The 13,285-nt window shown below is 40.6% G+C and overlaps 1 gene segment (V, D, J or C); it reads left to right on the top strand.

Annotated features, from left to right (window-relative positions):
* Positions 1–13,285, top strand: part of LOC122555190 — a 181,835-nt gene that overhangs the window by 91,638 nt on the left and 76,912 nt on the right.

Genomic DNA, 13,285 nt, shown 5'->3' with positions numbered 1-13,285 from the left:
TATTCAAATAAGTACAGCCTTGGCCTAATTAGCAGCATAAGCTAATAAGCAGCAACAGTTCAGTGAACCTTCTCTAGACTGCCTGCAGTGCCAGTATATTTCTCAACAAAAAAAGAACTCTGAATGCTGGAAATCTGAAACAAAACAGAAATTGCTGGGACATCTCAGCAGGTCTAGCACCACCTGTGGAGAGAAATCAGAGTTTGGTGTCCAGTGACCTTTCTTTCCCCTGTCCTGTAGCTTTTAGTCTTTTTACATGTGAATAATGTTCAGCTTCCTGATAATGTGCATAACCTCATATTTTTCCACTTTATTTTCCATGTGCCAACTTTTCCCTTTGGCCTAGCCTGTCCATAACCCTCTGTAGACTTTTTGTCTCATCCTCACCACTTGTCTTTCCATTTATTTTTGTGTCATCCACAAATTTGGCTAAAGTGCATTCACTTCTCATCCAAGTTATTAATATATTTTGTAATTACCTGTGGCTCCATCGCTAATCCCATGGCACTCCACTAGTTACAAGTTAAGGACCTTCTTATCACAATTTTTTGTCTTCTATTAGTCAGTCCTCTGTATATTACAAACATGCTTACGTGAACACCATATTAGGTAGCCTAATGTGTTGTCACTTCTCAAATGCTTTCTTAAAACCCACAAGTATCCACAACACTTCCTTCCCACTTTCTTTTGTGTCATGCACAAACTTGACTATCAAACATTCACTTACCTCATCCAAGTCATTATTAAATATTGTAAATAATTGTGACCGCAGTAATGATCCTTGTGGCACACCACCAATCACAGGTTGCCTCCTTGAAAATGACTTCACTTTCTGCCAACTCTCAGCCTTGTATCCATGTTAATGTACTACCTCCAACACCATGGGCTCTTATGAAGTAGCCAAATGTTTGGTACTTTATCAAACTTCTTCTGAAAATCTAAATACATTACATGCATTGCTTCCCCCTTTATCTAACAGGCTTGTTATCTCATCAAACAATTCAAGTAAATTTGTCAGGAATGGATTTTCCCTCATGAAGCCCTGATGACTCTGCTTGATGATGTTACATATTTATAAATACTTTCTTATTACATTCTTCATCACATTTCCCCAATAACAGACATGAATTTAACTGGCCTCCAGCTGCCTTTTTTTCTAACTACCTTCCCTGTTTAAATAAAAGTGTTATGTTGGCAGTTTTCCAGTACTCTGGGATTTTAAAGAATCTAAGAATTCCTGGAAGATTATGACCAGTGCATCCCCTACCTCTATAGCTCTTTCCTTTACTATCTTAGGATGCATCCCATCTGTTTCTGGGGATTTATCACACTTTAGTTCTTTAGTAATAATTATTATATTTATTTCCTCTCTTCGTTTTGCCCCTTGAATATTTAATAATTTTGGAAAACAAATAGTGTCTTCCAATTTGAAGATTGATTCAAAGTGTTAACTCAAGTCCTGTGTCAATTTCTTATTCCCCTTTGGGCCCCACGATGGCTCTGTGGTTAGCACTGCTGCCTCATAGTGTCGAGGACCCAGGTTTGGTTCCACCTTCAGACAACTGTCTGTGTGGAGTCTGCACATTCTCCTTGTGCCTGCTTGGGTTTCTTCTGGGTGCACTGATTTCCTCCCCAAGTCCAATGATATGCATGTTAGGTTGATTGGCCATGCTAAATTGGCCATCGTGTTCAGGGATGTATAGATTAGATGGATTAGCCATGGAAAATGCAGCGTTAGAGGGATGGGCTGGGTCTGGATGAGTTGGTATTTGGAGGGTGGGGGTGGACTCAATGAGCTGAATGGCGTGCCTCCACACTGTAGGAATTCAAAGATTATTATTTTCACAGCTTCAGTCTCAAAGGGGCCAATGTTCACTTTGACTTTTCGATTACTTTATATACATTTAATAAACCTTTTGCTATTTGTCTAGCTGCAAGTTTCCCCTCAAAGTCTATTTTCTCCATGTTTAGCATCTTTTTAGAATTCTTTTGTTGGTTTTTAAAACGTACCCAATCCTTTGGCCTTCCACTAATCTTCACCAAAGTGTATGTCATTTACTTCAATTTGATGCTATTCTTAACTTCTCAGGTTAACCATGGTTAGCTTACCCCCTCCTAGATTCCTTCTTGCTCAGTGAGGTTTGTCTTTGCTGTAAGCCATTAACTCTTTTATTGTATATCTGCCAATGTTCCTCATTCGTCTTTGCTGCTAAACTCTTTTCCCACTACATTGCAGCCATCCTCTGCCCTTATTCCTTTGTAATTGCCTTCATTTAAGCTCAGTGCAGTTGTTTCTGACCCATGTTCCTCCCTCTCAAACTGAATGCTGAATTCTACCATGTTTCACTGTTTCTGGCAGCTTTTACTCTGACATCATTTATTGGCCACATTATACATCACCAGTTGAATACACAACATATTATTTTAGAGGACTGTCCAGAATACACACTATAAATTCTTCCTCGTGGCTATCTCTGCTTATCTGACAATTCATATGTACATGAAGATTGAAGTCACCCATGGTTAAGATGCTGCCTTTCTTATGTGTTTTCAGTATCTTCTGATTTATTTTCTCTCCCACTGTTTAGTTGCTGTTAGACAGGCACCTGCAGACTACTTCTACCATAATCTTCTTCCTCCTTTTTACTGGGATTTGGTTAGCTCAATTAGCTGGACAACTGGTGATCTGGATGTGTGTGAGTTAAATTCCTGCACTAACTGAGGTTACTGTGACAGACTCTCCTTCTCAATCTGTCTGCCCTATGGCCTGCTGGGCCTATGGTGCCCTTATCACCCCATTTTTATTTCTTATTGCCACCCATATGGATTCTACATCTTCCCATACAGGATTGTGTCTTCCTATCATACTTATCCCTTTCTTCAACAATGCTACCTCAACACTGTTTCCTTCATGCTTGTGCTTTTGAAAATTTATGCACCCCTGAATATCTAGTTCACAGTTTTGATCTCCTTGTAAAGATGTCTCGATAATGGCAAACAGATCATACCTGAGCTGAAAATGTGTTGCTGGAAAAGCGCAGCAGGTCAGGCAGCATCCAAGGAACAGGAGAATCAATGTTTCAGGCATAAGCCCTTCTTCAGGAATGAGGAAAGTGTGTCCAGCAGGCAGAGATAAAAGGTAGGGAGGAGGGACTTGGGGGAGGGGCGTTAGAATTGCGATAGGTGGAGGGAGGTCAAGGTGAGGGTGATAGGCCGGAGTGGAGTGGGGGTGGAGAGGTCAGGAAGAAGATTGCAGGTTAGGAAGGCGGTGCTGAATTTGAGGGATTTGACTGAGACAAGGTAGGGGGAGGGGAAATGAGGAAACTGGAGAAATCTGAGTTCATCCCTTGTGGTTGGAGGGTCACCTTGTATACTCTGTCCCTTTCTGTCCCACTGTGGGTTTCTATTATACAATCCCTTTCCTATTTCTAAGTTCCACCCAAATAAGTTTGCTGAATGTACTCCTAAGAATATCCTAAGTTCAGCAATATTGCTATCCCTTATCAAAAATACCACTCCCCCTCCTCTCCTGCTCCCCCTTTCCATCCTTTCTATAGCATTTGTATTTTGGGACATTAACCTGCCATCCTGTCCATCCCTGAACCACATTTCTGTAATTGCTATGATATTCCAGTCCCGTGTTCTTAACCATGCCCCGAGTTCATCTGCCTTCCCTGTTGGGCCTCTTGCATTGAAATAAATGCAGTTTAATTTTTCAGTCCTACCTTGTTTTTTGCTTTGTTCCTGCCTGCCCTGACTGTTTGACTTGCTCTCTTTCCCAACTGTACCAGTCTCAGAATGATCTCTTTTGAAACTATTTCCCTGGGTTCCACCCCCCCCCCCCCACCTTACGAGCTTAAATTTTCCCAAGCAGCTCTTGCAAATCTCCCTGCTCGTATATTAGTCCCATTCCAATGTAGGTGCAGTCCATCCTTCTTGTACAGGTCACTTCTACCCCAGAAGAGATTCCAATGATCCAAAAGTTGAACCCTTCTCCCCTGCACCAGCTCCTCAGCCACGCATTCATCTGCTCTATCGTCCTATTCCTACCCTCACTAGCACGTAGCTATTATTACAGGAGTAGATATTATTACCCTCACAGACCTCCTTTTTAAATTCCTGCTCAACTTTCTATATTCTTCCTTCAGAATCTCATCCTTTTCCCTTCCCATATCATTAATTCCAATGTGTAGAATTACATCCTGCTAGTCCCTCTCCCCTTTGTGAACATTCTGCACCTCTCTGAGATATTATTGATTCTGGCACCAGAGAGGCAACACACCATTCTGATTTTTCACTGCTGGCTACAGAAAGGTCGACCTGTGTCTCTGACTACAGAGTCCCCTGTCACAATCAATTGCTTGGAACCTGAAATACCCCTCATTACAGTAGAACCTGTTGCGATACCGGAAACTTCGCTATTCGTGCTATATTCCCCTCAGAGTCTATCACCCCCTACATTTTCCAATTTAGCATACTTGTTTTAAATAGGGATAGCCACAGGTGACTCCTGAACTACCTGCCTACCTCTCCTACATTTCCTCATGATAACCCATCTACCTGACTGTATCTGAGGCTTTTCTCCTTTCCTATAATTGCCATCCATCATATCCCTGGCTCTTGTAAATTCCTTATTGCCTCTAACTGCTGCTTCAACCGATCCATTCAATCTGAAGGGATTCACAACCAAAGACACTTCCTGCAGACATAATCATCAGTGATTTGGAAACTGTCTCTAAACTCCCAATGGAAAGCAAGAGCATATCACTGTGCTAAAGGCAGTCTTTGTTGCTTCACAATCTACACACCCAGAAAATAGCACCATCTTTTTGCTCTAAAAAAAAAGTGCTCCAGGCTAACCTAGTACTTACAGTTTATATTTTTAAAATTTAATCAAGAGACAAATTTCCATAAAACATATAATCAAGAAAGAGCCCACTCTGCTCACTACTGTAGACTTACAGCAAGGTTACACGTTAAAAACTATACACTTATCTGTGTTGTGAGCTGTCCCACACAGGTTCTTCCAAGGTCACCTGTGAATTTTGCTGTTTGTTAATTTTTCTGAGACGCATTCCAATGTCCAGAGATACATGAATTCAAACAGCAAAGGCAGCAATTATGCAGACTCATTGCTGTCAGTTAGCAGTGTAGGTTTCTTTCTTTCTCTCTCTCACTGACTTCATGCTCGCTGCCACTTGTCTGTCTTTCTCCCTTTTAAAAGTGTCGTTGTTTTGACTATTTTTCCCCAAAGTTCCAAAACAATGCAACAACATATAAAACAGTAATTACTGCTCCTGGAATTTGACGAAAGCACCTCCAACACTTAAAAAAAGGAGCAGCTCTTGCAACCACTGTTTTTTCCCATCCTCCTGAGTCCAAAGGAATTTATGGCTAATTGGAGGTACATCAAGGTGGAGAAAACTACAGGCCAATGACTCATGGACTATTGTTGAGACCACTCAGCCCTCCCACCTTACCATTGTTTCTCATTTATATAAACAACCTGGGGTGCAAAAACTGGTTGGAAATTGGAATGATTTGTGATACCAGACTAAAATGATCAAGTGGATCTGTGAAGTGTTCCGGAACTGTAAAATGATGTTCTATTCTAGTTTATTAAACATGTTGTCGCCACCATCACTGCATTGCTGATCATGAAGCAACATCCATGCCTCACCCTCACCTTGACCCCTTTCCACCTATCACATTTCCGACGCCCCTCCCCCAAGTCCCTCCTCCCTATCTTTTATCTTAGCCTGCTGGACCAACTTTCCTCATTCCTGAAGAAGGGCTAATGCCCGAAACGTCGATTCTCCTGTTCCCTAGATGCTGCCTGACCTGCTGCGCTTTTCCAGCAACACATTTCCATCTCCAACATCCATGCCTAATCTACTGTTCCCTTCCAAGAACTTCCCAATTTCTACCTCATAAATATAATCTCCAAAATTTGGGGTTCAACGGAATTGTTGGGAGTGGATGAAACATTGCTTGAAGAGGAAAAATTGTTGGGGACTTTTTCTAAATGGGAGAATCATTAACCCATGCCCCAGGGATAAGTGTTTGACCCGAACCTCCAATCTGCTCACACCTTCCCATTGTTTCCAATTTAGGTCAGACTTTGATTCAACAGTTCAACAGAATTTGTTATTTTTGGTATAGCTGTCCACAGCCCAGGAAGTATGAAGCAAGGTATTACTGTCGATGTAAATGAAAATGAGCCAATTGTTTCTGGTACAAAGTTGGTATTTTCATTGAGTATCACTCCATTCTTCCATGAACATTCATGAATACATCCTTGTGATGTCTTCACAAGTCTTATATTCTCTATGTACTATAGACTATCATAAGCATTATTGTTACTAAAATTTCAGGAGGGATTCTTCATCTAGAAGGCATGATTAAAGTATTCTAAAATCGTGTTCGGAAACAGGTAGCACAGAGTAGAGGTTGGGTTGGTGGAGGGTGTGGACCTGACGAGGGAGGCACTCACCTCCCCCCACCTTATCTCAGTCCCAACCATCGGATTCAGCACCGCCCTCTTGAGCTGACATCTTCTTCCCAACCTCTCCGCCCCCACCCCTTCTCCGGCCTATCACCCTCACCTCCTTCCACCTATCGTATTCCCAGCACCCCTCCCCCAAATTCTCTCCCCCCTACCTTTTATCTCAGCCCACTTGGCACACCAGCCTCATTCCTGAAGAAGGGCTTAGGCCCGAAACGTCGATTCTCCTGCTCCTCGGATGCTGCCTGGCCTGCTGTGTTTTTCCAGCACCACATTTTTCAACTCTTAGTACAAGACGTATTAAGTCATAGCTACAATACATTCCTGAAGAAGGGCTTATGCCCGAAACGTCGATTCTCCTGTTCCCTGGATGCTGCCTGTCCAGCAACACATTTTCAGCTCTGATCTCCAGCATCTGCAGACCTCACTTTCTCCTACAATACATTATACTGACCCATGCTACTAACAAATTGTCTTCACTTAATTCATTAATTATTACAAATATGTGTGTTCTGAGTGTAAATCATAGTTTCTCACCATTTAATACTTTCTCAACAATGACAAAGGATTAAGTTGGCTGTCACTTTATTTGATAACATTATTGTTAAATATGAATTTATTAATGGACAACAAATGGAAATAATTATCTCATCAATTGCATTTATTCACGGTTATTGTAATTACAATTCACCAAGGTTAATTAGTTCCAATCAAATAAGCTTTTATGCAAATAATGACTAAAATAATTAATATGTTTCATAAGCATATACTAGTAGACATTAGTCTATTACTGACATATTTTTCAGAGTTGTTCCCCATCTATGAATTTACATTAAATTAACATTAAAATCATTTCAGTATTCATTTTGTATAAAAACAAGAGTATTGAGTTCCTTAAATGATTGAACAGTCGGTTGTAAGTAAGATCAATAATATAGCTATATAATAGTTCAGAAACAGCCTTCCCTCATTCTGCAAAACACCAGAGAAGATAGTTATAAAACATCGATTTCCAGGGCAGGTTATTGGATGGACAACATATCTGTTGAGCCATAATTTCCAAAGAATGAGTAGAGCTAGGATTGATTTTTCTGTTATTGAAGGCATAAAGGAGAGTTGTTTCGTAAATAATCAAATTGCATTTTCAGCATAAGCACTACACTGTGAGCATTTAAGAGCAACAATTGGACATTTAAGAGGGCCTTTCATGTTGTCACACATCCTACTATTACCCTGTGTTAGCAAAACAGACTAACAAAAATAAAAGGGAATGAACATCAAGCTACAGACTGAATGGAGAAAGTGAGGACTGCAGATGCTGGGCTTTTCTGATGAAGTGCTTATGCCCGAAACGTCAATTCTCCTGCTCCTCAGATGCTGCGTGACTGGCTGTGCTTTTCCAGCACCGCACTCTTGGCTTGGTAGACTGGATGGCCTAATTCAGCTCTGGTATTTTATCGTTTTATGGTCTCTTTCTTTTCAGTCTGTGTTTCTTTCTCTTCCTTACCTATTTACTCTCCTGGACTCCTGCAGGTTCCAGACAATTATTTTGTGGAGGTTCTTCAACTTAATGGCTTTGTGTGTGAAGAATATTTCTTTGAAACCAGTGAAGGTAGAGTTTGTACTTCATCACTTCCTCTCAAATGGACTATTTTTATGCAATATTTGTAAGATATCATAGCACTGGCAGGGTTTACGGATTTGCACTTGCTCTCCCATGTATACTTCCTTTTCTGATGCTTCTTTTATGATTCTGTGGTTAAGAACTTTTTGGTCACTGGAGATTTCCCGAACCAAGTTTCTCTTTATTATCCAGTATTGCCCTGTTATATTTACAGACCTCTGTTTGTCTCATCAGCTGTGTTGCTTTGCCTATGGTGATGTCTCTCCTTAGACTGCAAAAGGCTTGGTAAGTATTCATCAACAATACCAACTGCTATGCAGTCTTGTATTAATTCTAGTCATAAGTCTCCATTCTTGAACCTTTCACCTGGGCTGGCAATGTCTTTAATAAAAGTAGTTACTGGTTCACCTGTTTTCTGGACCCTGTGTTGAACTTGTCCTTTTTCAGAATCCTGTTGCTCCTCAGACTGAAAGAGTCATTGAAGGCTTTTAAGACTTCTTCACATTTATGTCCTGTTTTGTAATAAGTCTGCTTTTTTTTCCTTTGGAGCAATGTGTTGACATGTTTAGCTTCGGCCTTATTGTCCAATCCCGAAGCAATTCAATACCTCAAGAATCTCTTTTCTCCAAAGGGCCCAGTTTTGAGTTTAATTTGGCTCTGTTATGTATCCAGTTCTCACAGATAGTTAAAATTTAGAATCAATTATTTTTCTAAGCTTTTGTATCGTTTAAGTTTTTTTTCCAGTATTTGAAACTTTCCCACACAGCTCAGCCCCTCATTGATTCTTGCAGTCACTGGCTTTCCTGGGGAATTCCTCAGCAAAACATAGTACACTCAAACCATGCAAAGCTGTTGAAAACATTTTATTTTAAGATATTTCAATAGTCTCTTTACTGTTTCCCTTGGAGTATTGAATATTTGCAGCCACTTTTTAATTTTTCTTGTTGTGCTATCTTGCTGTCACTGTGTATAATGGTGGTGTCCTCAGACCAAGACAGCAGGGTTTTAAATGTAAGCTGCTCTTAATAGGGATCTGGCTTTCCCAGACTATGTCCCCTGTAATTCTTTTTTCCCTACAGTGCAGGCCAGGACACTGCAGTGGTGACCAGAACCAAACCTCAAAGTCCCAGCATGTCAATCTGCATGCTTAGAACCTTCAAATGGCTTTTATGCAACTTAGAGGGTCCATTGTCACACAGCTATCTGCCTTATGCATCATTATAAGTGATCTTTTACTCACCACATCCATGATCGTTGTTTGATTCTCTTACACGAAGCTTGCAACCAAGGGATTGGGAATTTCTTCACAGACTGCTATGCTTCTCTGTACAGCCTTCAAAATGTCTGCAAGTTGATTTTCTGATTCTACAATTTGATTATGGAGTTGTTTTGGGAGTTCTTCAACTGTCTATGCTGCTTTGGCATCACATTTTCAGTGGTGTGGAGTCCAGCCCTGTGGCTCCCATGTTGTTTAGGAGGAAGTGGTAGGGTAATGGGTAATGTAACTTGACTAGTAATCCAGACCCAAGGTTACTGTTCAGGGGACATATGTTGGAATCCCACCAGAGCAGATGGTCAAAATTTGAATTCAATGAAAGGTCAGTCAAAACGTGATGACGTAACCATTGTAAATTGTCATAAACACTCATTTGGTTCAGTAATCCCTTTAGGGAAGTATATTTACCACCCCTCTCTGGTCTAGGTGTGCCTGCAAACTTACAGCAATGTGGTTGATTTGGTTCTAGCCATCGATGCAGATATCTCATGAAGAAATAAAAGTTGGTTAGTCTAGTTTTGAAATAATTACTTAGTTGTCGGTATTTTCAAATAACAACTGAATCATTACATATTGCTGAATTATAACTCTGTACAGCAAGATTTTAATGGTTTCAACAATGATCATTCTCCCTATATCCCTGAGTCATATGCTCTCTTATATAATCATGTCCCAGGCATTAACATTTACAAACCCAAATAATACAGAATTCACAAGCAAAAACTCAATGATAGGAATATAAAATGTATTAGGAGGTGTGACTTTAATTGGAACGTGAAGAAAGCAATTAGAAATAGATAGAGAAGGTAAACAATATCACAGATCTACTCAGAATTTTTGCTCTAAGCTTACACTTGTTTAGTTCCTACTCGTGGAGACAGTGCACTACCTCCCGAACACAGAATAGAGAAGCAAATTGTACTATAATTATTTTAAATAACGTAAAACATTTTAAAACTATTATAGCACCACCTATCGACATAACATCTTACAAAAATTCTTCATAGACTGAAATGCCCCTTAATAGTCTGAAGTTGTGAAAGGCACTGTTTGAAAACATTTTGCTTAGAGATTACAGTTCTGTGAACTAGTTCAGGTCAAATGCAGGGAGGATGTTCTGGATGCCCAGGGAGTCCAGAACCAAAGGTCACAGTTTAAGGATACAAGGTAGCGCATTTAGGACTGAGATGTGGAGGAATTCCTTCACCCAGAGGATGGTAAGTGTATGGAATTCTCTCCCACAAGTATCAGTTGAGGCTAAAAGAGTGAATGTTTTCAAAAAGAAGTTAGGTGTAGTTCTCAGAATGAAAGGACAACTGGTGAAAGTGGAAAAAGGGTACTGATTAATCACCATCGTATTGACTGGCAGAGTAGACCTGAAGGGCAGAAGGGCCTATTCCTGCTCCTATTTTCTATGTGCCTATGTTTGTATTTCCCATTTTTAATGCATAACCAGGCAGTCTCTGGTGATTTTGCACTTGGGATGTCTAGACCTACAGTCTATTCAGATCAGGAGAAAGTGAGGACTGCAGATGCTGGAGATCAGAGCTGAAAATGTGTTGCTGGAAAAGCGCAGCAGGTCAGGCAGCACCCAAGGATCAGGAGAATCGACGTTTCAGGCATGAGCCCTGCTTCCTGAAGAAGGGCTCATGCCCGAAACGTTGATTCTCCTGCTCCTTGGATGCTGCCTGACCTGCTGCGCTTTTCCAGCAACACATTTTCAGTCTATTCAGATCAATCAATTTACAGGCAGGAATAATTGAACTAGAGCAAGAAAGACAACAAAAAAAATACAGCTAGTTAGCTGGTTTGTGATACTGAGTGATACAAACAGAGTTGGTTCCATTCCCACACCAGGTGGGCTTAACTCGAAGGTCCTGCCTTCACAAGCTCACCCCCTTGCCTGAGCTGTGGTGACCCTCAGATTAAACCACCACCAATTGTTGATCTGTAATCAGAGAGCAGTCCTCTGGGATGATGGTCACTTTTCTTGATGATAGGGTTTTGACAAAACTGCATCTAGTGTACTGTGCATAGAGAAATGGTAGACCAGTTGAAAACATGCTTTGGTTCTGTCTTCACAAAGGACATAAATAACATGACAAAAATGTTGGGGAAAACAGGGTCTAGTGAGAGGGAGGAACTGAAGGAAATCAATGTTAATAGGGAAATAGTGTTGGAGAAATTACTGGGAGTACAGGCCAATAAATCTCCAGGCCTGATTAATCTATATCGCATAGTATTTAAGGAAGTGGCTGTAAAAATAATGGGTGCATTGGTGGTCATCTTTCAAGCTTCTATAGGCTCTGGAAAAGTTCCTACAGATTGGAGGAGACCCAATGTAACCCAACTATTTAAAATAAAGAACTAAAGGGAAAACAGGGAAGTATAGGCTGGTTCACTTGAGATTGCTACAGTCCCTTATTAAAGATTTAATCGCAGAACACTTAATAACAAAATGAAAAACAGTGACAAGACTGGACAGATTCAGCATGGATTTACAAAAGGGAAATCATGCTTGACAAATCCACTAGAATTTTTTGTGGATGTGACTAATAGGGATCATGTGGGGGTGTCAGTGGATATGGTTTACTTGGACTTCCAGAAGGTTTTCAATTAGGTACTATAGAAGAGATTTGCATGCAAAATTAAAGTGGGATTGGGGATGATGCACTGGCATGAATAGAGAATGAGCTGCCAGACAGGGTACAGAGTGTAGGAATAAACAGGTCTTTTTCCAACTGGCAGGCAGTATCGAATGGGATCGGTGCTTGGACCCCAGCTATTCACGAATGTATATTAATGATTAGATGAGGGAACCAAATGGAATATCTCCAAGTTTGGAGAGAGCACAAAACTGGGTGGGAAGATGAGCTGTAAGCAGATGCTTCAGTATGATTTGGATAAGTGAGTCAGTGGGTAAATGTGTGGTAGATGCAATATAATATGGATAAATGTGAGGTTATCCTTTTTGGTCGTAAAAACAGTAAGGCAGATTACCATCTGAATGGTGATAGATTAGGAAAGGGGGAGGTGCAGGGAGATCTGGGTATCCTGTAGAACAGTCACTGAAAATAAGCATGCAGGTGGAGCAGGCAGTGAAGAAAGGGAATGTTATTGTTAGTCTTCATAGTGGGAGGATTTGAGTAGAGGAGCAAGGATGTCTTCCTTCAATTGTACAGTGCCTTGCATTGAGGAGAAACTAGTGAGCTTGTGGACTGATCTGCTACAGAAAGCAGTTGAGGTCAAACCACTGAATGTTTTCAAAAACTTGACAGATATAGTTCTAGTGGCTAAAGGGATCAAAGGTTATGGGGAGAAATCAGGACAGGGTACTGTGTTTGACGATCAGCCATGAATATATTGACTCGTGCAGCAGGCTGAGAGGGCTGAATGGCTGACTCCTCCTCCTATTTTTGATGTTTCTTTGTGTCCTTACTTAAGCGAGGATGTTAGTTACCTTGGAGGTGTTGCATAGTGCATGTACTAGGCTGAATTCTGAATGAAAACGGTTCCCTGAGGAAAAAGCATGTAAAATTGGCCTATATCCTCCAAAGTTTAGAAAAGATGTATTCACATTGAAATGTTTAAATGTCTTAGAGAGCCGGACAGAGTGAAAGGAGAGTTCTTTCCACTGCCTAGAGAGGCTATGACTAAGGCTGATAATTTCAGGATAAGATTTAAGATTGAGGTATTGAAAGATCACATAGTTGGAATTTTTTTAAATCCCAGAGGACTATGGATGCTTGGTCTATTAGTTTGCTTAAGGCCAAGATCAATAGTCTTAAAGCACAAGCAGAATCAAAGGATATAACTAAGAAGTATGACAATAGAGTGGGAAGTGATGTTAAGGTAGAAATTCAATCTTGTATAGAAAGAA

The sequence above is a fragment of the Chiloscyllium plagiosum genome, chromosome 12 (assembly GCF_004010195.1).
Source record: "Chiloscyllium plagiosum isolate BGI_BamShark_2017 chromosome 12, ASM401019v2, whole genome shotgun sequence".
Classification (NCBI taxonomy): Eukaryota; Metazoa; Chordata; class Chondrichthyes; order Orectolobiformes; family Hemiscylliidae; genus Chiloscyllium; species Chiloscyllium plagiosum.
Note: the sequence above shows the minus strand (reverse complement) of the source record. Positions and strands in the feature narration are given on the sequence as shown.